At 44.5% G+C, this 24851-nt stretch overlaps 1 protein-coding gene across 4 annotated transcripts in view; it reads right to left on the reverse strand.

Moving 5' to 3' along the window:
- Pag1 (phosphoprotein membrane anchor with glycosphingolipid microdomains 1) overlaps positions 1–24851 on the reverse strand; it is a 158360-nt gene that overhangs the window by 62884 nt on the left and 70625 nt on the right. The window contains exon 1 of one of the 4 annotated variants that reach the window (XM_075971491.1): positions 745–836. The exons of the other annotated variants lie outside the window; for them this stretch is intronic. The gene's annotated coding sequence lies outside the window, so the exon portion shown is untranslated. Of the gene's footprint in view, positions 1–744; positions 837–24851 lie in introns of those variants that run through there. 4 annotated transcript variants of the gene reach the window in all.

Consider the following 24851-nt stretch of genomic DNA (forward strand, 5'->3'; position numbering starts at 1 on the left):
GCTTATTGAAAATAGCCTTTCGCTACAAACTGCAGAGCAGCAGAGGTACTGCAGAGGATTAAGACACTAGGAGCTGGGTCACAAGTGTCCTGTAAGGCTTGGTGCCTGCTAAGCTCGTGATTCAGAGAGGAAGAGCCCGCAGCCATTTCCTGGATATGTAAGACAAGGCTAGCCCACTCCTGCAGGTCCCGAGGACTGTCTGTCTCCCCCTCAATGGCTTTTCTTTAGAACACAGGCATTAAGCATGTGACCTTTCAAAATGAGACGTTTAGAAAGCTTTTTGCATGAAATCTGTGAAAGGATTACTTGGTGTGCATTTTCAGAAAAGAACAGAGTTTTTAAAACTTTTCTTATTTGTGTCTTAGTCTGGCCCCCCATCCCCCCCATGTGACAGGTATGGAACACACACGTTATCTGACCTTTATTTAGGATCCCTTGACTCTTTCATCATGGAGGAATGAAAGTTATGTCCAGTCTAAACACAGTCTTGCCCGCCCCCCTTTTCCCACACACTTGCGGACCAGCCCCGTGGTCTCCCAGGGGGAGATGGGGCTCTCCTGGTGACACATTTAGTGAGGCTGCAGGAAGCTGCGACAGCCTTCCTTTCTTCTCTCTCCCCCCCCTTTCACTCACACAGTCCCAGTCTGCACCAGACTAGACAATCAAAGCTCTGTGCGGCCGGTCCCACGGCCATCTGAAAATGCTAACCCTGTGCTCCCTTCTTCCTACAATAGCAACATTTACCTTGGAGAAATAGTTGTCCAAAAAAGTATTTCTGCGTTCTAATAATGTGCTCCGTTCAAACGTCGTTATGGGAGATTCCCTCTCCTTCCTTGGCCTGTAACCACAAAGAAAGAATGTTGGGGGCAGGGGAGGCTATGGATAGGCTGTGAAAGACACTTGCCAGCTTACTGTAAAATCCTGCCCTGTCTACCAGACATCGGGCTTTGCATTCCTCTCTACAGAGGCTGCAGGTTTAACTTCTAAACAAGCAAAAGCAACCACCACAGTGAATATGTACAACTTTTCCCCTCTGAAATAACAGTCACATTATTATTTGATCCAATATAAATCAATCTACTTTTTTAAAAATTTCTCAGTCTTCCCAGTTTGTGACAGAGAAATCTGTATGTTATTGTAGTACAATTAAGATCAAGTAACTGTTACCGACATTGGAGGTAAAATGCAGTATTTATCTGAAAAGAACATTCAGAGTTTTTGGCAAGGTAAGCCATGACTCAACTCTGACATTTTCTGATGGAAAGGAAGCTGTGGTGGTGAGGGGCATGCATCAAGACCAAGGGCTTGTGGGTCTGATCCCTTATCATCCCATCAGCGCCCCACTATGGAGATGAGAAGGATTCTCAGAAATGGAGGCAGCTCCGGAAGACTCCCTCGACCGTCCCCATTCATCGGCTCCCACATCCTGTCGTTGGTCTACCCAGCCCTTCTCCCACCTCCCTCTCCTCTCTGCTTCACTTCCCATCCTTTAACACGTCTCTTCTGCACTGAATACCTAGTTTTATCTTTGAAAATATTTATGTGTTTGTGTGTGCATCTGGATGTCATGTGTATGGGTGCCAGTGAAGGCCGGAAGAAGTGTTGGAGCCCCTTGAGCTGGAGTTACAGGAAGTTCTGAGGAACCCAACCTGGCTCTTCTGGAAGAGCAACAAGCACTCTTAATTGATGAGCTGCCTCTTTGGCCCCATGAGACACCATGATGGGGGCGGGGCGAGGAGGGAGAGGAGAGGACTGGACAGTGAAGCCTCTAACGAGGCTTTCCCGGCTGCTGTCTAAGTCCTACGACTTCTTTATGCTAGCAGACTGAGGTACAAATTCTGCTTTGTTTTTCACATTCACTTGTAGCACATCAGCCACTCAGATTTGTATTAACTGCTGCTCTTTTGAATATATCGTAATTTCTGAGTGTTGCTTTCTTTGGCGCAGAATCGGCACTTTATTTATATTATATGAAGGTGCAACTATTCTTTCTCTGCCAGCTGTCAAGGGAAGAAAGGCTTACTTTTGTTTGCCAATGCGTTCAGCTATATTATTATTTTCTTATTTCTAAACTAAATCTAAAAAGATCAGAATGAGAGGCACAATCCTGGGCTGTCTTCCTCTAATTCAAATCCACGTCTCTCTCTGTCAATCACACAAAGTGGGAGGGACAAGGCTGCACTGAGTGAAGTGCTCCTGGGCTCAGTGAATTCCAGCCATATTGTTTTTCTCTTCCATTGGCTTTCAAGTAAACCTCCTCCAGGCTCCTGCCAGGCACATGTATGTTGATGCATTCTAATCCCCTCTTGGCTTCTCTATGTCAATACCCAAGCTCAGAAAACTCTTTTGAACTAGTCAGAAAGATGAGCAAGATTAATTATCCAAGTCCAATGGCTTCAGGTCAGGGTTGTTTTTGTTTTCAAATGTGAATTCTGACACTGCATATTAGATATATAATTTCAGGGCGGGGATGCAGTTTGTGAGTTTGTGCTAGAACACGGTGTGTCACGCTCAAAGGTCTAGGCTGAATCCCTGGGTCACAAACACACACTTTCTAGTACCAGACATGGATGAAGAGCTTGACTTAACTGAACCGTCTAGAGTGCTGCATAATTTTGCATCATCAAAATAGGTAGAGCATGAGTTAGAAATATCCCAGGAAAACAAGGTGATGGAGATAGTGGTGCTACCACCATCTAACAAGGCAGGCAGACGTACAGATTCAGTGGATAACACTTACCACCTATGAAAGCAAACCCATATATTTGCATTCCTTTATTTACACGGTCAATTGCCTGCTAACAGAAGTGCCAAGACTATTCAGCAGAGAAAGAGCAATTCTTCAGCAAACAGTGCTGGGACAGGTAGCAGCCGCAGACAAAATCAGGAACTGGAATCCTGAACTCACACAATGTTAAAGTTAGGTTGAAATGATAAATGTAAAAGGTAAACACACACACACACACACACACAACTACTAAGAAAGAAAACAGGTAAATCTCTACAAGATCAGATCTGGCCAAGGCAGCTCCTGATAATGATGCCGAGAGCACAGTCAGTAAATAGAAAATAGAAAAGGTGTGAGGCTTAGAAAACTATGCATAATAAAGATGACATCCCAAAGAAGAGAAACAGGTACAAGTCAGTTGATAAAGGAATTGTAGCAAGAATATATATATATATATATATATATATATATATATATATATCCTCTTAAAAAGCAGTAAGACATCCAAATCCCAACTGAGCAAAGGGTCCGAGTAGGCATTTCTCCAGAGGAAGTTATAAAAGGACCAACAAATTCACAGACTGTCAACGTCATCATCAAAGAAATGCAACCGGCAGTGCTGGCAGGATGTGGAGAAATTCGAACCTGCAGACCCTCCACAAGAAGTGCAAGATGATCACCCACTTTCCAAACAGTCTGGAAGTTCTCTGAAAGCGTTAACCATGAACTATCACCCCATCCAATAGTTCTACTCCTAAGTACATATGGAAAAAACAAAACCAGAAATCCACACAAAAGCAAGGCATACAGAGGTCCATAGCCATATGATTCATAATGGCCATATTACTCATATATAGCACGAAATGTCACACTGACATAGGATCAACATGGATGTATTGTGAACACATGACATGGTAAGGGAAAGAAGCCAGTGACCCTGAATATTATGGAATATCATTGGTAAGAAATGTCCAAAAATGGCCAAATAAATAAAGCTAAATTCATAGAGAAAGAGTGACTGCTTAGAGTTGGGGAAGATGGGAGGTAGACACTGGTAAAAATGTTCTACAAATGATGCTCTATACTAAAACCCATTAAGCTGCATCGTTTAGATGGATGCTTGTACGGTATATAGATTATAGCTCAGTAAAGCTCTCACTAAAAAGAAAGAATATTCCTAGAGGTGTAGACATTATACTGTCTCGCAGATCCCTCTCAAAGAACTGCAGCAAACTTGTGCTGAAGCAGGGCACCTCGCTCCGTGGCAGAGCACCACGTATGAGCTTCCTGAGGAGAATCCTCGTGGACTCCGTGGTCCTTGGGCTCCTTCATGTGTGTGGCTATCGCTGGCTGAAATCGATCCTACACTTCCAGCTTAGCGGTGCCTTCTGTCTTGTGGGATTTTAGGACCCCCAATCCAGCTACCTCTCATCTTTCTGCTCCTCTGCCCGCATCCCCTGAGCCAGCGGGCTGTGAAGATCAGCACGTTCTTTCCACACCTGTTCTACCGACAGTTTCCCATGACTGGTACAGGCTCTGAACATTGGCAGTGGCACTCCTACGAAGGCCCAAACATGGAGTTTGTGACATGCCTAAAAACTCCCCTGCCAAAAGCCGCTTGGAGCAATGGCGTAGTGAGTTTGGGGACCCACACCTGTGCATTTGATAAAAGACCCGGTCTGGCAGCGAAAGTCATCTCAGTGGGCCAGACCATTACATCTCAGCATGGGAAATTACAGCTAAACAAACAGATTCCACCGATACTGAGCACGCGTCCACTGTGGACGAGAACAGTGAATGTGGTTAGTGGTGCACTCCTCCAGAGGGGCGCATTTAAACAGCCTAAATACTTCATGCTTTAGCCACAACCAGTTCAGCTTTGGGGAAGGCACGATAACGTGTGTGAGGAAAGGTGGTGAGGAAACTGGGAAGGCAGGAAGAGATTTCCAGGGGCAAACACCTCCGTTCCGGTTTCTGTTTGTTTGTTTGTTTGGGTTCTCCTTGAGCAGTTCAAAGGCAATTCTCCACTGGATGTGGCTGGTCAGGAGTGGTACAGAACCTGGATTTGTGCAGCCTTGCGTATCATTCTTTAGACAGAAAACCAGAGATCACAGCGGTTTCTTATCAGCTACATTATCCTGCTGCATACAGCATCTTAGCAAAATCAAAACGTGAACTTCCTTCCAGTCTGCTGGGACTAAGCACTATCTCTCCTTCCTGAGCCTTCTGCAACTGGCCTGGGGAGAGGCTGCCTACACAGTTTCCATGGCAGTTCTGGGTCAGCACTGGGGTGCAGAGTTCCAGGCCAGGGTCTTCCTGATCCCAGCCAGCCTTCACAGTTTAAAGCAGCTATGGAGTTTCACCCAGATGCGGCCTGGTGTTGACTAAGACAGGATTAGGATAAAACTCCAAGAGCCTCTCTCCAGGAAGATAGCAATTTATTAATCAGCTCCCCTGGGATATGCCTACTAAATCAGCTATTAATCCAGTTAATTATACACACCCCCAATTTGTCAAAGTGATGAGTATCTGCAATTTGATAGATTTTTGGTAAAGAAAAATCCATAAACGAATGCATACCACTTCCCTTTAGTTCACTGGCATTCTGTGATTTAACAAGTGAACAATAAATTAGAGCTCTCCCTGTTTCAGACAGAAAAGACATTTCTGCCCATTACATTTCAATATCCAGTCCTTCTCAGCAATCATGTTCTCAGCCATCATGAGCGGCAACAGACTAACCGCTTAGTGGCTCAGCAACACAGCGGCTGCTGCTGACAAAGAGACAGGCTGCCAACGGCTGTGCCATGTGGAGAAGCCAATGCCCTGCTCCTGGCTGCTGGCACCATCCGCCCTTGCTAAGCCTTTTCTGCTCTCCGGCTATCTCCTACCAGCTCTCCCAGCTGTCCCTCTCCCCTCCTCCAGCCCCGCTGGCCAGAAGCTCAGCCTGGCCGTTACTGCGTTAACAGGTGCGGTCTTCACGGCGTCATCAGATGTTCCTGCTTCATTGTTCCGCTCTCAAACAGCTGAAATCCTGACGTATGTGGCCCATTAAGAGAAGGGGGGCTCATATTTTATTTTCCTTGTTGCAAATGGGAAAAAAGGAAGAGGGAAGAAAGGCGAGCAGACAGAGGCACTGCAGAGGCCACCATGAGCAAAGATAAGACGGCTTAGGAACGTCAGGGTGGTTTGTAAAATCATCAAAAAGATTATAAAGACGACACTGGGAAAACAGTTTCTTCTGGAAATCCTCTCAAAGGTTTAGTTTAATAAAATAATATTCTCTCCAAGAATAAAATGCTTTCTTGAATTTTAGAGAGATTTTATAAGAATCCTTGAATACACATTTTTACACAATCTACAGTCTCCAGACTTTGGGAAGACAGGTACCGCTCTAATGCCAATGTCTAGTCATAAGCAATTAGCATTTTATAAGCAAAAGCTTTCTATTTATAAACCTGTTACTTGGAAAAAAGTAAAATGACACATTGATACAAACCTTATCTGTAAGCATGTATCACAAGGGCGGCTTGGCGACAATTCCTTGCAGCTTTAATACTAGGACAGGCATAATAAAAGTGACAGAGTACATGCCAGACACTGTCCTCCTGGCTGCTGAGGGCAGACTGGGCTATAATGTGAAACCGTGAGCAGGTCGGACAGCTCTACAGCCTGCTTCTCAGTGTCTGAACAGAAAGCAAGAGGCACAGTCACCAGCATGAGAACACAGTTTCAGAAATTACAGGCTGCTTTGGAGAACAGAAAGTACAGAAATTGTTCCTGCTCATGATTAGTTTATAAATTGGTAGCAAAAGAAATATTTAAGAATATTCTTAAGGTAAGCTTGGTGGCACATGTTAGCATTTGGACGCTGAGGCAGGAGGATGGAGAGTTCAAGTCCAGCCTGGGTTACATAATACGGCCTGACCCCTCATCCTAATTTTAAGGAATACTTGTCTAGACAATGCAAATACACAAGGAGTAGAAACAAAAGCCACGGGAAAGTCACTTTTCATTCACTTTCTTCATGTGTCAATTTTACTACCTTCTTTATGAACATAAAATCCCTTACTCCCCATCCCACCCACTCCCTATGTCACAGAAGCATCTTTTTGCACTGAGGATTTGCTGCCACTTATAAGCTTCTAGCTTTGGTGTGGCTTTGTCTCATAGTGATGGGCATCTTCCGGAGGGGTATCTAGAATGCAGACTTGTCTATTACAGCCCCAGGTCAACCCTCAGATGTGTCCTGATAAGAAACGACTTCTCTAATTTCTGTTTTCTGTTGTCACACTCAAGGGTTAGTCTCTAGATGACATAAGGGCTGGAGGAAGTAGAGTTGCGTGAGTGTGCATGGGGGAGACAGGTATAGAGAAGCGGTCTAAGCACAGGATCTAGAGCAGGATATCAGGGCAGGTGTATCTTTGAGACTCTTACTTCATAAGCATCTACATGCGAAACGCCAGGCCAAGCCATCTGGGGATCGCAGGGGGCACGCTGGCTGTTCCAGTGGGGCCACGGAACTAGTTATGCTGGATGCATCTAGGCAGGGATCCCTGTGTGTGCGGTTACATGTGACAATGTGTATGGGTTCTGCTGATATGCTGGTAGGCGTCCACATTGTCAAAGTCTGGTCTGTGAAGTGCCCGAGTTCCAGAAGGTTGTGTGAATAGAGGTGGGGCTGGCTGACATTTAGTAGATGGACCATAAAGTAACTATATTCTTTGCCCCCACATATGCTCACATAGACCAGGTATCTATCACTATCTTTATAAATCTATAACACACACACACAAATTGGTAAAAGGATAAATTGAGTTTCTCAGGCAAAATAAAGCAAAAGTTCGATTTCCAGTAAATACGGCTTACTGAACCAGAACAGGTTCTAAGAACCTCAAGCACCAATCTGATCAGATACTAATTACACAGAAATGAGGCTCAGGAAAGGCTCCAACATAGCCCAGAGTCAACTGGTCATAGCTTAGCTAGTTACCTGTTTACTGATCAGTGAACTGGTTACAACACTTTTTATAAACACCCTAAGTTCAGTTATTCTCATAAAATTCCAAAGTCCTGCTCTCTTGGGCCCACAGCAGGCATCTGTCCAAACTCAAGACTTCTTAGAACGTATTATGTGACAACTCTCTCTCTGTCTCTCTGTGTGTGTGTCTCTCTCCAACCTTCTGTATGTGTGGATTCAACCACTGTTGAATGAAAACAAAACATCAAATATTCAAAAATGCATCATTACTGAACAGACTTCTTCCTTGCTATTATTCTCTAAACAATGCAGTATAACAACCACTCACAGAGCATTCATGGTTTGCTGGGTGTGATATTCAAAGACGATTTAAAGGGTCCTGGAGGATGTGCAAGTTTTATGCAAATACCACGCCATTTTATATAAGAAATACGCACCTGCAGATCTGGGTATTTGTGAGTGTGTGTGTACTAAACAACCCACTCAGAAACAAGGGAGAGCTGTACGTACACACACACACACACACACACACACTCACGCACAACCACTTCAATCACATCCTTTCCACGTTGCTTGCAGACATCATACCAGACTGCCACTGGAAATATGTACACAACAGACAGCTTGCTCTATGAGATGTCACCACATGCGGAATGTCCCAGCTGTTCTCTGATGGGAAACAATTACATGATGACCTAAGTTGAATTTGGCAATTCTGAGACATTCAGTAAGATATCATGTTTAGTATCTCAGAGGAAGACAAGGAATTCATCTGAAGGTAAACAATACATGAACCGACGTGTGCTCAAACACCCTAATAGAGCCACACAGTAAACAGCAAGAGCTCAGTGCACATGGGCTGTGTTATGATGAGTAAGTCATGGTGCATTGAGAAGAACTGAATCGGAAGCTATGCCTCTGCAGGGTGACATACAATGTTGAACTGTGTATGTCCAAGTCTATACACTTATCTGCTACCTTTCTGAGACCATTAGGGGGTTCAACTGTCTAGGCAAATACACACACACATACACACACACCTCTAGATTCAGAGTCATGCACTCACATTAGGAGAACATAATCCAGACACCAAGGTTTTGTTGCCTTAAATCAAGGTGCGATAGAGAGAGAGAGAGAGAGAGAGAGAGAGAGAGAGAGAGAGAGAGAGAGAGAGAGAGAGAGAGAGCCCCCCGGAACACTTGCTTGAAGCCCCTGTAGCAGCGTGCCTTGCTGACACCTAAATCTTAGCCCCAGCATAGAGAGCTGACATATGCTATTGCTGTCATCCAAGCCACACGCTCGGTGCCACTTTGTTATAGCAGTCTTGGGAAACCAGCAGAATCAGTGCATGGAAAACCTGTCACGCCTCCTACCATCTCAGCCTACCTTTAAGGTAGAGAGGAGGGTGGGCAGGTGATGCTTAGGCCATTGCAGCTCTCACATCAAGGCTGACACAGCCACCTCACTGCTGCTGTTTCCTAATTAGAGAAATTCAAAGGAACACAGAAGTAACAGGCAGGCTCACATTCCTCATTACACCATTTCAAAGATGGAAGGTGCATTTTAAAGCATCATTTTCAGGATGAGCTTGCAGAACTAATTATGAAAACAACATGCCACAGAATGAAAGAGAAAGTTCCTTAATTGTGATTGTGAGATAGTTATGAAAGGACCACACAAGACTTTGGGCTGGCTGGGATTCTTTGTGAACTGCTTTTACTCTACTGGAACATGCTGTATGAAGACTGCCACGTTTGTTCATTTTGGGCTTAGCCTGGGCCGTGCACATGCTAGACGAGTGGCCTCTTATTTTCTTTGATTCCGTTCAGTTTGTGCTCTGTCTCATCTCAGAAAAGTCATACAGTATTCATGATGCAGAGTGCCCGGGTTTCTGACATCTTTGGTGTGATTGGGTGCTTGTGCTCTACTCTTCAGGATATGTGCCCATTTCAGAGCAGGCTGAAGACAGTTTTAGAGCTGAGCGCAAACTCCACCATAGCTCAGCTCTGAATGGTAGCCACAAGGAAACCAAAGCTCAGCTAGGATCACAGAGTTCTTTAAGACCAGAGCCAGGACCAAAATCCCAATGACCACGGTCATGACCTTCAGCTCTGTTGGTGATAAGGACTTGTTCAGCAGTCAAATGAAACCCCTCACCCAAAGGTTGCTGCTATACTACATCCAGACTAGCTGGGCCCAAATGCCCACTTACTGGGGCATGACTCTGAAAAGCTCAGCTTCAGGAAGACAGCACTAATGGCGTACGGCTGTGTTACTGCATTTTTCAAAGAGTCTTTATTTTGCTTAACACCTAAAATATATTTCTTCTAAGACATCTGTAGAAGAAATGACCATCACATATACACCTATCTTTATTTCCTAGATGTTTGTGACATTTTAAATGACAGAGGAAATCTATGTACCAGTTCCAGGACAGCTAGAGCTGTTACACAGAGATACCTTGTCTTGAAAAACCAAAATAAAATATATAAATAATAAAATAAAGTAAAAAAAGAAGCTGGGTATGGCATGGGGTTTCTTCCCCTCGAAAAGAAACACGGCTCTGAAACACCTGACTGCAGACTCATGGATTCCCAGAAAGGCTGGCCCAGCTGGCCAGTGAGTGCTGGGAATCTGATGCTCTTGCCCTTCAGCTCTTTACTTGGGTGCTGTGGGTCCCAACTCAGGCCCTCATGTTTTACCCAGCCAGCAATCTCTCCAGCCTTCCACAACTATTTTTTATGAAGAAATAGAGACGATATTTCTAGATCAGGTACCAACATTTTTAGGTTAAGCATCAGGAAATATCTTGAAATCTGGCTAGAAAAAAATCCTTGATTTCTGTGGAACTTTCTGTATTGTTTACGACAGTATCCACTGATTTAGCATCATGAACAAGAGTTACTTTATCATTATCAAAATGAAATATTAGTTTATAAGATATAATTTGTGGCCTACTCAAAGGACATTATTTATCCAGCTTGTTATGCAAATGACCAGCCAGTTTCATCAATAATAACATAGGTGAGAATACTTGCTAATTTCTGTGAGTCTCTGAATTTGAGAGAGCGGAAGAAAGGCAGCGGTGTGGCAGCCAGGCTGTTTGGCCGAGGGCAGGAAGGGATAGTGAAAGATGGCAAAGTGCTCTCTCTCAAGGGTGCATCCCCGGCAGCTGACTTTCTCCAGGTCGGGCCCGCCTTCGAAGTTCCCTACCTCCTAGAATCGATTGAGTATATAATCAATTGAAGCCAGACAGCCTCATGATCCAATCCTTCCCCGCAGTCCCCCTCTGAACACTGCTGCTTTGAGAGCTCGGCCTGCACACGAGCCTCTGGGGAGCAGCTCACTTCATGTCTGAACCATTTCCAAGCACAGGAGTGTTCTGTTCAGCAGCCGTCAAGCACTGGGCTTCTAAGAGCTCGTGCTGGCAGCACGGCTATCACTTGTGCTTCGGGTTTCCTGGGGCTCACACTTTTGATAACTAAATAAGCAGGGCATGAAGATTTTCACAAGATGATTTTGGCAAAATGTCGCTTTCCTCCCACTTGGAGATGCTTATCTGATCCGGAGGCCTTTTCTTCTGTGCCTTCCTTTTAACTTTGGATTCTCAGGCTGGAAGATTCTTATCAAGCATGGTGAAATATGTGTATAGAAAGGAAGAGTGATGATGGACAGGCAGAAGAAAGGCCAAGAGAACAGCTACATAGAGGGAAGGCGACATGCGAGGGGTGGGGACACCGTTACATGATGATAGAGACAGCTGTGGGAATCCTGCTGCCACAAACCAAGACGTATCTGAGGCTATCGGCAGCTGGAAAGAGAACTCCCTAGAGTTACAGGGAAGCACTCTCTGAGGTGCCTCGACTGTAGGCTCGTGGACTCCAGAACTTTGGAAGGTAAGTATTACTTTGCACTGTCCTGTGTGGTTCCTTGCCATAGCAGTCCTAGGAGAAAGCTGTGCTGGAGGACACTGGCATTTTGGTACCTCACACAGGACTCTCTGGATGCTGACTCAGTTCAGAGGCTTCTCCTCAGCACCCTCCTTCCCACCATTCTTCACTGTCATCTGCTCATACCCCCAAGGACCTCTATCTTCACATGTTTGAGCGCTCTACAGTGTGCTCTATCTTCAAATGCTTGAGCACTCTACAGTGTGCTGTATCATCACATGTTTGAGCACTCTACAGTGTGCTGTATCTTCACATGTTTGAGCACTCTACAGTGTGCTATATCATCACATGTTTGAGCACTCTACAGTGTGCTATATCATCACATGTTTGAGCACTCTACAGTGTGCTGTATCTTCACATGTTTGAGCACTCTACAGTGTGCTATATCATCACATGTTTGAGCACTCTACAGTGTGCTATATCTTCACATGTTTGAGCACTCTACAGTGTGCTGTATCTTCACATGTTTGAGCACTCTACAGTGTGCTATATCATCACATGTTTGAGCACTCTACAGTGTGCTATATCATCACATGTTTGAGCACTCTACAGTGTGCTATATCATCACATGTTTGAGCACTCTACAGTGTGCTGTATCTTCACATGTTTGAGCACTCTACAGTGTGCTGTATCTTCACATGTTTGAGCACTCTACAGTGTGCTATATCTTCACATGTTTGAGCACTCTACAGTGTGCTATATCATCACATGTTTGAGCACTCTACAGTGTGCTGTATCTTCACATGTTTGAGCACTCTACAGTGTCTCTATCTTCACATGTCTGAGCACGCTGGTCCTTCTCCTCACCTTCCTAATGCATCGGCAGTCTGCAGGCTACCTCTGTAGCAGCTGTTGTGGACTGCCCGCCCCACAAGTCTCCAGTTGAAGTGACTGTCCCTTCCATAAGCACTGCTGTTAAGAGCATTCTGACATTATTTTATACTCATTTGTCTTTTTTTGCAAATCCATCCCTCCCCTGTGGTGCTGTAACCTCTCAGAAGCGGGGAGTTATCCCTTCAAATTTGATACAAAAGTCCCAGGGGCTTTTGCTAACTAGTATACCAGAGGCCTAAAAATACAAAACCGATAAGCTATTTATTGCAGATTCTGTTAAAAGCACTTACATGAAGAGGTAGAACAAATGGCTGAGGTATACACGGCAGTGCCTGGAAAGTACCTTCCTACATGTTGTTAGCATCCCGGTGATAACGCAATCTTCCGATCAGTCACAGGCAGACTGCACGCTTTTCCAGCAGATTCAGCAAACTCTCACAGCTACAACCATCACAGGTGAGTGTTTAGAAAGGGTTGTCTTGCCTGTTCCATTAGAGCAGGCTGGGGAGGAGATACTGACTTGTGGGTGGGGTGGGAAGATAGCGAGGCAGTGGAAGCTACTTTTGGGTTGACGAGAATGTTCTGAAGCTGACTGCGAGGGTTGCATGCCTCTGGCTACACTGACAGCCACCGTGCTGGACACTGAAAATGAAGGCACTATATGACGTGAGAATGCTACCTCCATAGCTTGCTTTTCTAAGAAGAATGGAGTCTCAGAGTGGATGGAGCACACCAGGAGAACACAGCCCTCTGAATCAACTAAGCAAGGTGCATATGGGTTCACAGAGACTGACGCAGTGAGCACAGGGTAGACATGGGTCTGCACCAGGTTTTATATATATATCAGCTTAGTATTTCCATGATTCCTGACTGTGAGAACGAGTCTCAGACTATTGCCTGCTCTTTGTGCTCTTTTCCTCCTGTCAGGATATGACATATTAAACTTCCATATGAAAAGTCTTGCTTCATCTTATTATACTTTATTTAGTCACATTTGGTTGTTATGTCTTAGAAGCCTGTTCTTTTCTAAAGGGGAGGAGAGGTGGGGAGGAACTGAGTAAAAGAGGGAGGGGAAACTCTAAACAGAATATATTGTATGAGAAAATAAACCATTTTCAAAAAAAGAAATGATGTCTTACATAGGGCTTTTGGTGCTATGATGAATACCATGACCAGAAGCCAACTGGGGAGGAGAGGGTTTATTTGGCTTACCCTTCTATACTGCTGTTCATCGTGGAAGGACATCAGGACAGGAACTCAAACAGGGCAGGAACCTGGAGTCAGAAGCTGATACAGAGGCTGTGGACGGGAGTTGCTTACTGGACTGCTCAGTTTGCTCAGCTTGCTTACTGATAGAACTCAGGACCAGCAGCCCAGGGATACTGCTACCCATAATGGGCTGGGCCCTCTCACACAAATCACTAATTATGAAAATGCCCCAAACTTGCCTACAGCCTGATGTTACAGAGACATTTTCTTGACCGAGGCTCCTCCTCTCAGATGACTCTAACTCGTATCAAGCTGACGTAAACTAGCCAGCACAAATGGTTTATTAAATTCATCACAGTCACAAAACTGCCATTACAGCAAGCCAGTGCTTTTCATAAGCACGCACAAATATAGGCAGATAAAATAGATCTCTTGTACTAAGAGAAAACAAACTTACCACAGCCTGTACTGTTTGTAGTCTCCTAAAGGAAAGCTGGCACATCAGGCCCACTCACCCTGTCTACTGCCCAGGCGGAGGGCAGAAACTAGACGAATATGCTACCTTTGTTTACAGTAGCCCCGTCTTTCTTCTTTCTCTGTTGTTACAGAGACCCTGGATCCAGTCAGCTGCGATCTAGTGAAGATCAAAGAGAGCCAAGAAGGGAACCACACAACCCAGACAATGCAGGCCAGGCTGGTTCCATATACAGCAAGTCTATTGATCTCTGGCCTAAGTCAAGACAGTCAGGTTCCCTGATACAGAACTCTGTATGAAGCCTTTAGAACAAATAAGGCAGGTCTGGAATAGACACCCTGACCCTTAATCACATGGTGTCTTGTATTTACCATCTAGGATGTGACTGCCGGCCACATCTTCCCAGGAAGATCTTCAGGGAACTGTGTTTACCACACACCCCACTACTTTATCTTCCTTGCACAAGCATTACTAATAAGCATTCGGCAAAGAGTTAACTATGGCTTCATGTCAGATGGCCTATCTTACAGTCTCAGATTATTAAAGACTGACTTTTGTTTTGTTTCCTTTAGTGACATCTTTGTGCATGACTCACTGGGAGGAATGACAAAATCTATAGGTTATCTCATGACTGACCATTTGTGGTTATCTTATGACTCTTTGAAGTTCCTTGTCAAAGGACTCAATCTTGAACAATTCAACATAGCCCTCACTTAAGCAGAAGCCAACCTTTAACATCAGTCGGTGTTTGCCCTGGGAATGCATCTGGACTTTTCCCTGAGTTACCCAAACATACCACTTAGTCTGCCTGGACTGACATATACTTACAAATCACAATTTGATGTCTATCTCATGGCTAACTCTCTCTTCTAACATAACCACAAACACCATTTTTATCGGGGAAAAGGAGGAAACAATCTCTTTCTGCAACATGTCCTTATAATGATCACACACCCCAAAAATTATGGGCTCTTTGCTAGTGAAATCTAATGATTAGTCACGAAGTTCAAAGTATAACTGGAAAGCTTCTAGCTACATGGCATGGGCCAAGATAAACTACAGAGAGAACTACGTATATATACAAAAATATTCTCAGAGAGCAGCATGCTAGCATACAATAACAGAAAAGCAACAAAACCTTCCCAAAGAAATGCCTCGTGCTACTGCTGACAGCTCTAGGTAAGGAAGCAGTTCCCTGGTTCTCATGCGGTCCACCTGCCTAGGCTCTTCCTAACACAGTTACTCCTGTGCATGTATCTCTGCGGAGGGAGCCATGCCTGGGATGTCTCTCTTCAAACGTGCGTCTAACATTCTTGGTAAGGCTCACTCTTTCCCTGTCTTTAATTTCTATGCAGTTTCATGAGACACAAATGTTCTATTACCTGCTGCGCAAAGAGGGCAGATTCTCCCCACCCCCCATCAGGCACACAGACCAGACCCTTATCTTCATTAGCTCCATCTACTGGAGCTGAGGAGACGCTTTGGGGAATTACCTGAGGAAGTGCTGCTTCTTTGGGGAGTGGAGCTGCCCTCTGGGGAGACAAGCTCTTTTCTATTCTCTGAGCCATAATCTGAGTCGTTCTTCTGGGATGAGGGGAAGGTCTGTGCAAGCCGCTGTGGCTTGTGCTTCCAGCTGGGGTTCCAGAGTAGAAAAAATAAAACCTGGTCTCCAGCCTGGCTGCAGCTAGCAATGGGCAGTGTTTGGGTCTCACCTGTCAGTGATCTTATTCCGTCGATTAATGCTTCTCGGAGCTTAACAACATGTCCGAGGAGTGTCTTTGCCCAAGTTTTCATCCAGACCTCACTATTCTTCTCTATATGAACGCATATACTGACAAGACGCTTTAAAGAGTGGTGTGAGATTGCATCTTATTTTCCTGCCTGGACAGTGTGTTGGGCTGTATGTCAACAGTCTCTAGTTCAGCTCTCCCTGACAGCACATAACGAAAGTGAACTCAGATGGGTTCAATCATTGACATATCAGCTAAAAATATACAGAAAAGGCTGAAGATAAAACAAAACAGACCCGCAATGCTAGTGACTCTGGCTAATGGTTATGACTTTTTATTAGTACATTTCTGGCTTCACTTTTCAGCAGGGAGACTAGAAAATTAATATGGGCAGGGTGAGTATAAAATTAATATATGCCACATACTGTGATCCTGTGCAGTAAATCTAATTGCACACCGAGCCAGAGAGCGAACAGAAGACACGGCACATGCTCATTGATTTTCCTCATCGAAGCCTGCAAGATTTCATTTCAAGTAAACCCCATCATTAAAGAGACAGCATATCTAAGAGTGAATTCTATGTGACGCTTGTCCTGATCTAAGGTCCTGTGCCGTGACAGCAATCCATTAAATGCCAAACTTTCATCTAACTACCGTAGACCTCCATAATAATTTTATACTCATTCATCTACGAATAAAAGCTTTTAATGTACAGAGGGAAATGATTTAATCGTAAGTGTATATGATTCTGAGTAATTCCCCATAAGAAACAAAAAAAATTGTAATTATGCCCAACTAGTGTTTGTAAGTCAAATAACTGAGAAGAAATTACCATTTTGCCTCAACTTTAGTATCATAATATTAGCTTCCGAAGCTTCAATATGCATTTGCTGAATGGCAGCGGGATGTTAGAACTCGCATGACAATGGCATGCAGTAAATACCACACAGAAACAACACGGAGGAGGACTCCCAGAACCAATACCATCCAACGCTCGGAAGTGGACCAACATTCCCCTTGAGTCTCAGACTCCCTTTAAAATGTCCTTTAAAATGACAAAACAGACACTGTCACATGCTTCTGCGCAAATAGGGAAACTGAGGCTTAGCGGTTCAACAACACTCCGAGGACTGGCACGCTAGCCAGAGCCAACTTTCTGCAGTTGATTACTCGCCTGGAGACTGGCTTGTTACTTCTGAGCACCCACTGTGTAACAAACCCCATGGGGACCTGGACAGAGGCTATGGCTCTCCTGTCTTGATGCCACTGACCCTACTTAACATAGGGCCGAATCAACATGCACATGGCGGTCTATATACACATTTATTTTTATTTTTATTTTTGTATAAACAATAAATAACCCCCTCCCCCGCCAAAAAAAAAACCCTGAGGAAAGGTGCCTTAAAGTTAATGAAGCTTAATCATTTGCTTTAAAACTTAAGCACGTGGCTTAATGTTCCTCCTCAATGCTCAAACTAGAATGCATGATGGTGCTTCAATTAAAATTGACATTCCAAATTTAAAAAGTCCTTTCACATTTTGCAATAAAGCATTTAATCGTCTAGCGAGTGGATGAGAATTTAATCACAGAAATGATCTACGTTGTGTGCCCAAATGTCGTAATTTATCTAATGAAACAAACCATAGGTTTAAGCATCCATAGCGAGAACTATGGAATTTGCTGGCAAGATCCTCTTGAAATTAAGTTGTAAGCTTTACGTATCTAAGCTCACAGGAATCTAAGGCCCCAAGGCCTCTCTGCCTTCTCAAGTCAGAACTTTAATTTGAGGTCTCTTTTTTACAAGGGCAACCATCGCAAAGTGCCAAGCCATGCGAGAGAGGACCAATACTTAGTCATGAAGCCAAAGGAAAAAGCGCCCGCTGTAGGTGTAGTCCAGGCTGGCATCAAACTCATTCTTCTCCTGCCTCAGCCTCCTGAGCACTGGACTACAGTGGATATCAATATGATGGGTCTCCCACACTGCTTTTATCCTACTTTGCCCACAGGTTATTAACAATACGTAAGGCAGAGCATAAGGCAGACGTCCCCTCCAGGTGGGAGCTCAAACAACAGAAGAGCAGGCACCATATTGAGAAACCCATAAACCAGTGAAAAGAAAAACGTAGGTGTCTGAGTCAGTCAGCCACGACTGACTCCGAATCACATTTCTCCCACCCCTGCTGCTGTGCTGGGTGACCTGACAGGTCACGGGCACAGGAGAAATGAACACTTACCACAGTGCAGTCCCTGCTAGATGCAATAAGCGGAATAGGAAAATGAGACGTCTGAGGAGCCTCGTTTATATAAACCCCTGTCTGATGTCCGCGCACAGCACTGAAGCTCTGTGAAGTCACCGAGTCCCAAACTGCACACAAGTAACTGCAGAGGACGCATCTGCCGTGGGTCTTTAAAACAACAGCAACGAGAATTCCAAGTCTTCTGCTCAGGTCTCCCATGGTTGCTAGCTTATTTTACATATACGAGGCTTTAGCAACGTATAGAAAAAACTTTTAAAAAACAAGTTGAGAAGAGGGCTAAAGGGAGGGTTTTATTTCAGAAGTTTCTGCCTCTGCCACCAGGAGCACCAGACCACTCCTTGTTAGAAAGATGAGGGAACAAAGGTAGTAAGCACACCTTGAGACAAATCCTAGTCTATAAAGTTACACAACTTCACAGAAAACAGTGAATGCTTCTGAAGTCTAACATGGCTTTTTGACCTTTTACAGAGACATCGGTCAAGCTTCTGCCAGCTAGCCCACACTGTTGGCTGTGATTGCCAGTTGAGACGCTGCCCTAGTTGCTCTCTGTTGATGAGACAGAGCATTCTGACCAACAGTGACTTGGAAAGGGTTCCTTTGGCTTATCTGTCCTCCGTCACAATCCACCACTGAAGAAAGTAAGGGCGAGACCTCAAGGTGGGCACCTGGTGCAGGAGCTGAAGCAGACTACAGAGGGCTGGGGCTTACTGGTTTGCCCCACATGGTTAGTCTGCTGTTAGACACAGTGCAGAGCCACCTGCCCAGGGGTAGAACCTCCCACATCAGGGAAGTGTATGGCAAACCAGTCTGCAGGCAAATCTGTTTGGAAGTAATTCCTCAATGGCCATTCGCTCATCCCAGAAGACTCTAGCTTATATCAAGCTGGCAAAATACTAACCAGGACATGTCAAAGGCTCTTTCCATATGCTGAAACAGTCTCTGAATATCATTCTAAAAATTATGAACTACTGTGTATTTTTTAAACTTATTTTTTTATTGATTCTTTGGGAATTTTACATCATATACTCCAATCCCACCTATCTTCTAGCCCTTCCATATCTGCTTTCCATCCTTGTAACCTTGCCCAACAAAAAAAATTAAAAATTAAAATTATTAAAATTAAAATCTTGCCAACCCTCTGAGTAACGTCTCCCATACAGTCACACAGCTGCCGTGTCTCCAGTTCCCCCTGACTTGTCCACTTTGCTCCTCCGTCTTTCCCGCCCCACCACTGCACACTCAGTAATTGTGATGGCGTGGGAGCTTCTGTGTACCATGTAGTATATCAGTTACTGAAACAGCTTTACTTGCAAACTCATTGCAACGAGTTGTTGGCACTCTGGTTTCTCATATAGCATCAATACTGGACCCTCACTAAAGCTCCTCTTGCTGTTACCCTGAGCCATGGAGATACTGCAGCTATAGTTCTGCAGGACGAGTCCCTTCATGAACTCCAGCAGGTCACTGATGGGTAGATATTAGAGTGGGCCAACTCAAAACCTGGATATGGGTCAGTCTGGGCCACTGAGAGTGACCCCTCAGGCAAGGGGTAGCCAGCTCTTCTATGCCCTTGCCATCAGGGTCAGCTCTGCCAGGCCCATGGTCAGGAGTGAGGGACAGGACCAGGTCTTCTGCCGCTGTGGCTAGTGAGGGGTGGAGTCAGCTCTCCCAGGCCACATCACTGTTCATTGTGCATTTTCATATCCCTCGTCACTTCTTTGTGCCAAAGCAAGCAGCGTCCATTTTTAAAACATGAACTGTTGTGAATAACTTTCATATATTTTTGTGTAGAGCATTTAGCATCCTAGAGAAGCACTACTTCCCTATTGAGAGTGACGTGACTCTTCCACCTCTAACTGGAGCATCTCTAGGTGACAAAGAAATTTTTGAACACCAAACACAGCTGTTGTATAATTAGAATAAGCCTAAAACACAGTGTTGATGACAACAGTGTCAACAGTCACCATCACTACAGTGTTCCCAGAACCAACCGTGAGCCTGATGTCTTGCAGGATTCTCCCTGTGCTTCCCATCACACCTCTTATGAAACAGGCATTACCTCCCACTTTAACCACAAAGTAACTAGTCTAAGGCCATGCTCTATTCATTGATCAAACTCTCTAGCTCTCAACAACAAAATCAGTGGGAGTAGAACCTGATGACACATGTCTATGATTCCAGCTATCCAGGAGGCTGAAGTAGGAGGATCTCAAGTTCAAGGCCATCTGGGATTCAGAAGGAACACAGCTAGGATCCTCAGAAAGATCTAGTCTCAAAAAAAAAAAAATAGCGGGGCAAGGTGATACATGCCTTTAATCTCAGTACTTGAGAGTAGAGGCAAGAGAATCTCTGTGAATTCTACATGAGAGGCCAGCCTGGTCTACACAGCAAGTTCTGGATAGCCAGGACTACATAGCTAACCCTATCTCAAAAAAAAAAAAATGCCTGGGGTGCATGCAGCTCAATGGTAGAGCACTTGCCTAGCATGTGGGAGGTCATTAGGTTCAACCCTCAGTACTGCAAAAATAAATAAATGAACACAAGCTTTTTTTTTTTCTCTAGACAACCACTGGATAATACTGCAGACCTGCAAGCTCCTATTCCCTAAAAGACATGAATCTACTTGTGTGATCTATTAGTGAGTCTTGGAGTGCTACCTGCCAGGTAGATGGGAGGTCCTACAGGGTCACCAGCTTACAAACAATGACACAGTGACAACAGCAGCTGCCACCACTACAGGAGGCACTGAATCACTGCAGTAGCTTAACATCCACAAACACTTGCTATTTTCCTTCGGAGTTTCAGCAATCTTGGTGGGTGGCATCTTTCTCTGAGTCAGGATATGAAATCACCCTTAATTTGACAGTAATTGAGCTATACTTTTTCTTTACATATCTGATCAAAATATATCTTGAAAGTCTACAGATAATTAAAACTCCAGGGAGGATTTGAGGAAGCTTATAGATGTATTATATTATCCGCAATAGAGGAAAATATGAGTCTTAAAGATCATTGTTTGGCACATGGACCTGCTATTCTTGAGATTATTTTGTGTTACACAAAGACCAATGTCTTTGCTGGGAGAATCGGAATTAATTATGGCCTCAGCTCTACACATAAGTGCTGTCAGCATCTCTGCTGTTCTCGGAAAACAAAGACAACTCCTGCCTAAGTTTCAAATAGAGGCTGAAATTAAGGCACTATGAAAATATTTGCCAGATAAAACAAATACCAAGATCAAAGCTGCTATGGCACTGAGTGGATATTAATTACCCACTAATCCCTTTGTGTTTCAAGCTTATTGTGCGATATTCCTCGGTGCTCCTACCAGTTATCAGAGAATCATTTAAATTCATAAGGGAATAAGCAGAGCTAATAATATCATGAATTTTACAATAATATTCAAGTAATACTGATGAGGATCAAAATAATCATCTGTCTCTGCTCTTTGGATGAACAACGAAGATGATAATGTCACGTTAAGGGTTTAACTCGTCACCCTCGGTGAAGGAGACCTTGCATCAAAGAGCAGAGATTCCAGGTCAAAGCACTAAATAAATGGTTTTGAAGCGCAGACTCGATCAACCCCTTTCCCCTCATATGTTCAAGCAAAGAAACTATAGGCTTAAGAATATTCTGCCTATCATTTCCAAATTTTTACTTGAAAAGCATGTCTGCAACTCAGCAACGGACCTCTCTCCTATGACCGAGATGCACCAGCAGCTGTTATCCGATAACACCTTCTGGAGAGGAACTTTCGGGCTCGGGCCTGCGCACATCGGAATGGGAAACAGTGGCACAGTCAAAGTCCAATCCAATGTTCTCAAGCGGATCACGCATTCGGGATAATGAACAGACAGGCGTTCATGGCAGACTGGTCCCAGGCAGTGAGAAGGAAGACGGCATGCTGACATACGGTAGTGTCCTTAGCAGGGATGGGAGGCTCAGGAGGGATTTACTCCCCTGGACAATAAACGTGAACCATCTGGTCGATGCTGATTTTAAGGAGGACGTGGGGTATGGAGGTATAAGAATTTGATGGGTGTCTAAAATTTAAGAATCAAGATCTCAGGAGGGAAAGATTAAAATACTAAGTGAGATTAGGAAACTCATCAGTTTTCTGTAAATGGCCAGGGCATACATATTTCAGGTTTTGGAGGCCACTGCTTTCCTCACAACTCCAACACTGCCACTGCAGCGCAAAGGTGGCTGAGAGACATAGCTGGCCAACAAAAGCACGGCTGTCTCAATAAACCTAATTTACAGATAACAGGTCCCAAAAGGTGTTACTGTCAATCTTGAGTCACATGACAAACAAAAGTCTAGAAGTAGATAGGGTCATCACCAGAGAACACACATAAAACAAGTTTGTCTGTGGCAAAATCTGAAAACGCAATTCTGAAATTCTGTTCAGTTCACTATGGATGCATTCTGTGTGCGGAGTGTACAGTGAGGCTCAGAGGAAGCCCCCGGCTCTAGGTCATACTGTGTGTGAAATGGGGCAAGTTAATTAACCTCTGAGCCCAACTGCTCTGACTTCAAATGGCAATGATGATGGCTAGGAGTGGGCCAAAGGACACATCGACAGCAAGCCTCAAGACTGGTGCTACTGTTAGCTCCTCCTTTTATGAGCTATGTGCAAAGCAGCGTGGTCAAACGACACAGCTGGGAGGTGGTGAAGAGTCTCATGGCCTGAGCAGTTGTCCTAGAAACCCTCACCAGTAACCACGCTCACACCTCAAATGTCACATGAGTACCGGATGACAGAAAGGAAGCTTTCACTGCTGTGGGCAGAAAGAGCCTGTGTGGCCACTGTCCCGACATCTGGAGCAATGGGCTATGAGGATGGAGCCAAGGATGGTCTTGGCCAAGGCACTCTCCCCACGGGATTTGCAGTAGAGATTTAAATGCGGCCCAGAACAACTCTACTGATTTCTTCTAGGCCGCCCCTCCCCGCCCCCCAAGGAGTAAGGAAAGGAGGAGGCAGGGGCTCTCCACATGCTTGCCTGCTTCTTTCTTCTTTCTTCTGTGTATTCTAGTCGAGCTTGGGGACCGTGGCAAGTTATGTTCTCCCAGGCATTAAGGCAGAATTAGGAATAGAGTTCAGGAAAATAAAGCAGAAGAGGGCTCTGCAAAGGCCTTTTTTTTATTTAAGCAGCTACTGTTGATCCGCTAGGGTCCTGCTGGCGGAGCTTGCCAAGGCCTCCCTGGCTTCCCCAGCCCCATTCTCACATGATCTTCTCTCCACACTTACTATTAGCATTCACTTCTACTCCCCTTCTGTAAGAGAAAGCTCACTTGATTGGTGGGACTGGAGCCATTTTGACTGTTTTCCTTTCCATGTCTAGTAAAGGGCTTTACACATTAGAGAACCATTAACTACAAAACAACAAAGGATTTAAGCTGTAAGTAAAAGCAATGATTTCACCAGTGTTACGAGTTTCCCAAACACTTTTGAGAAGTTTAACCGTCACATGGAGGGCGCCTGTTATTTAAACCCATCAATTATGGCTAATTGGAATTAAAGCCAGGTTTCAATTTTTCTAAAAGAATCTGAATGCTGGCATGAATTAACTTTACTCAGAAAATAGACTAAGTGTTTATATCTTAACACACAAAAGACATTACAGCTCAAGACAATACACAGGGTTGTCTTTTATAAGGGTGAACAGCCTGATGAAAAACCAGCTTCTCTCCATAAGGATTTCACACAGCTTTATAGCCACTTCCCTCATGATTATCAGCGTCTCAAATAGACATCATGGTGAAGGGCTCAACAAATGCTTCTGTTTGGCAGAAAAAATCACAGTGCAGAATAAAACAAAACTCTCCATAGAGAGCTATGCTAACGCCAGAGATTACAACATCCAGATTTTTTTTTTGGTTTTTCGAGACAGGGTTTCTCTGTGGTTTTGGAGCCTGTCCTGGAACTAGCTCTTGTAGACCAGGCTGGTCTCAAACTCACAGAGATCCACCTGCCTCTGCCTCCCGAGTGCTGGGAACATCCAGATTTTTCAGCTAGATGCAAGGCAAGATCCTATGTAGGTGGGCCAGGCCCAGCGAGACCAAAAGTACCTACAATTACATGGAAAACTTTCTCTGTGCATGCCTTTCTTCAGAAGACAGTCTGAAATTGTCATCAAACCTAGCCTATCACCTTCCCAGATCAAAGTGAACCTTGGCAGTCAGGCCAAAGTGGGAGCTAGGGAGGGGGAGGTGGCTAAGTCAGTGAACACAAGTACGCAGACCTAAATTTAGATCCTCAGTATCCATGTCCAAAGCTACATGTGGCCACTCACTGCAGCTCAGCCCTGGGGCATCAGTCGGATCCCTGCAGTTTGCTACCTAGCCAGTCTAGCCAGACTTCAGGGCCCCAGGTTCAATGAGAGAGCCTGTCTCAAAAAAAAAGTAGAGAGCACACACACACACACACACACACACACAAACACACACACTCGCACTATTTTGAGCTCTTGCTTTAGAAAAGAATAAAGAGTAATCGATTATTAGTTTAAAATAAGCAAATATTTACGTTTCTGTGCCAGGTCATTGGCATTAGGTCCAAGCTTAAAACTGTATATGACATATGAGCTCACAGAGACTGTGGCAGCGTGCACAAGGTCTGACCAAGTCTAAGCCAGATGAGGTCCTGCCACTGAGGGAGGAAGTAGAAATAAGCTCCCAC

The sequence above is a fragment of the Microtus pennsylvanicus genome, chromosome 5 (genome assembly GCF_037038515.1).
Source record: "Microtus pennsylvanicus isolate mMicPen1 chromosome 5, mMicPen1.hap1, whole genome shotgun sequence".
NCBI lineage: Eukaryota > Metazoa > Chordata > Mammalia > Rodentia > Cricetidae > Microtus > Microtus pennsylvanicus.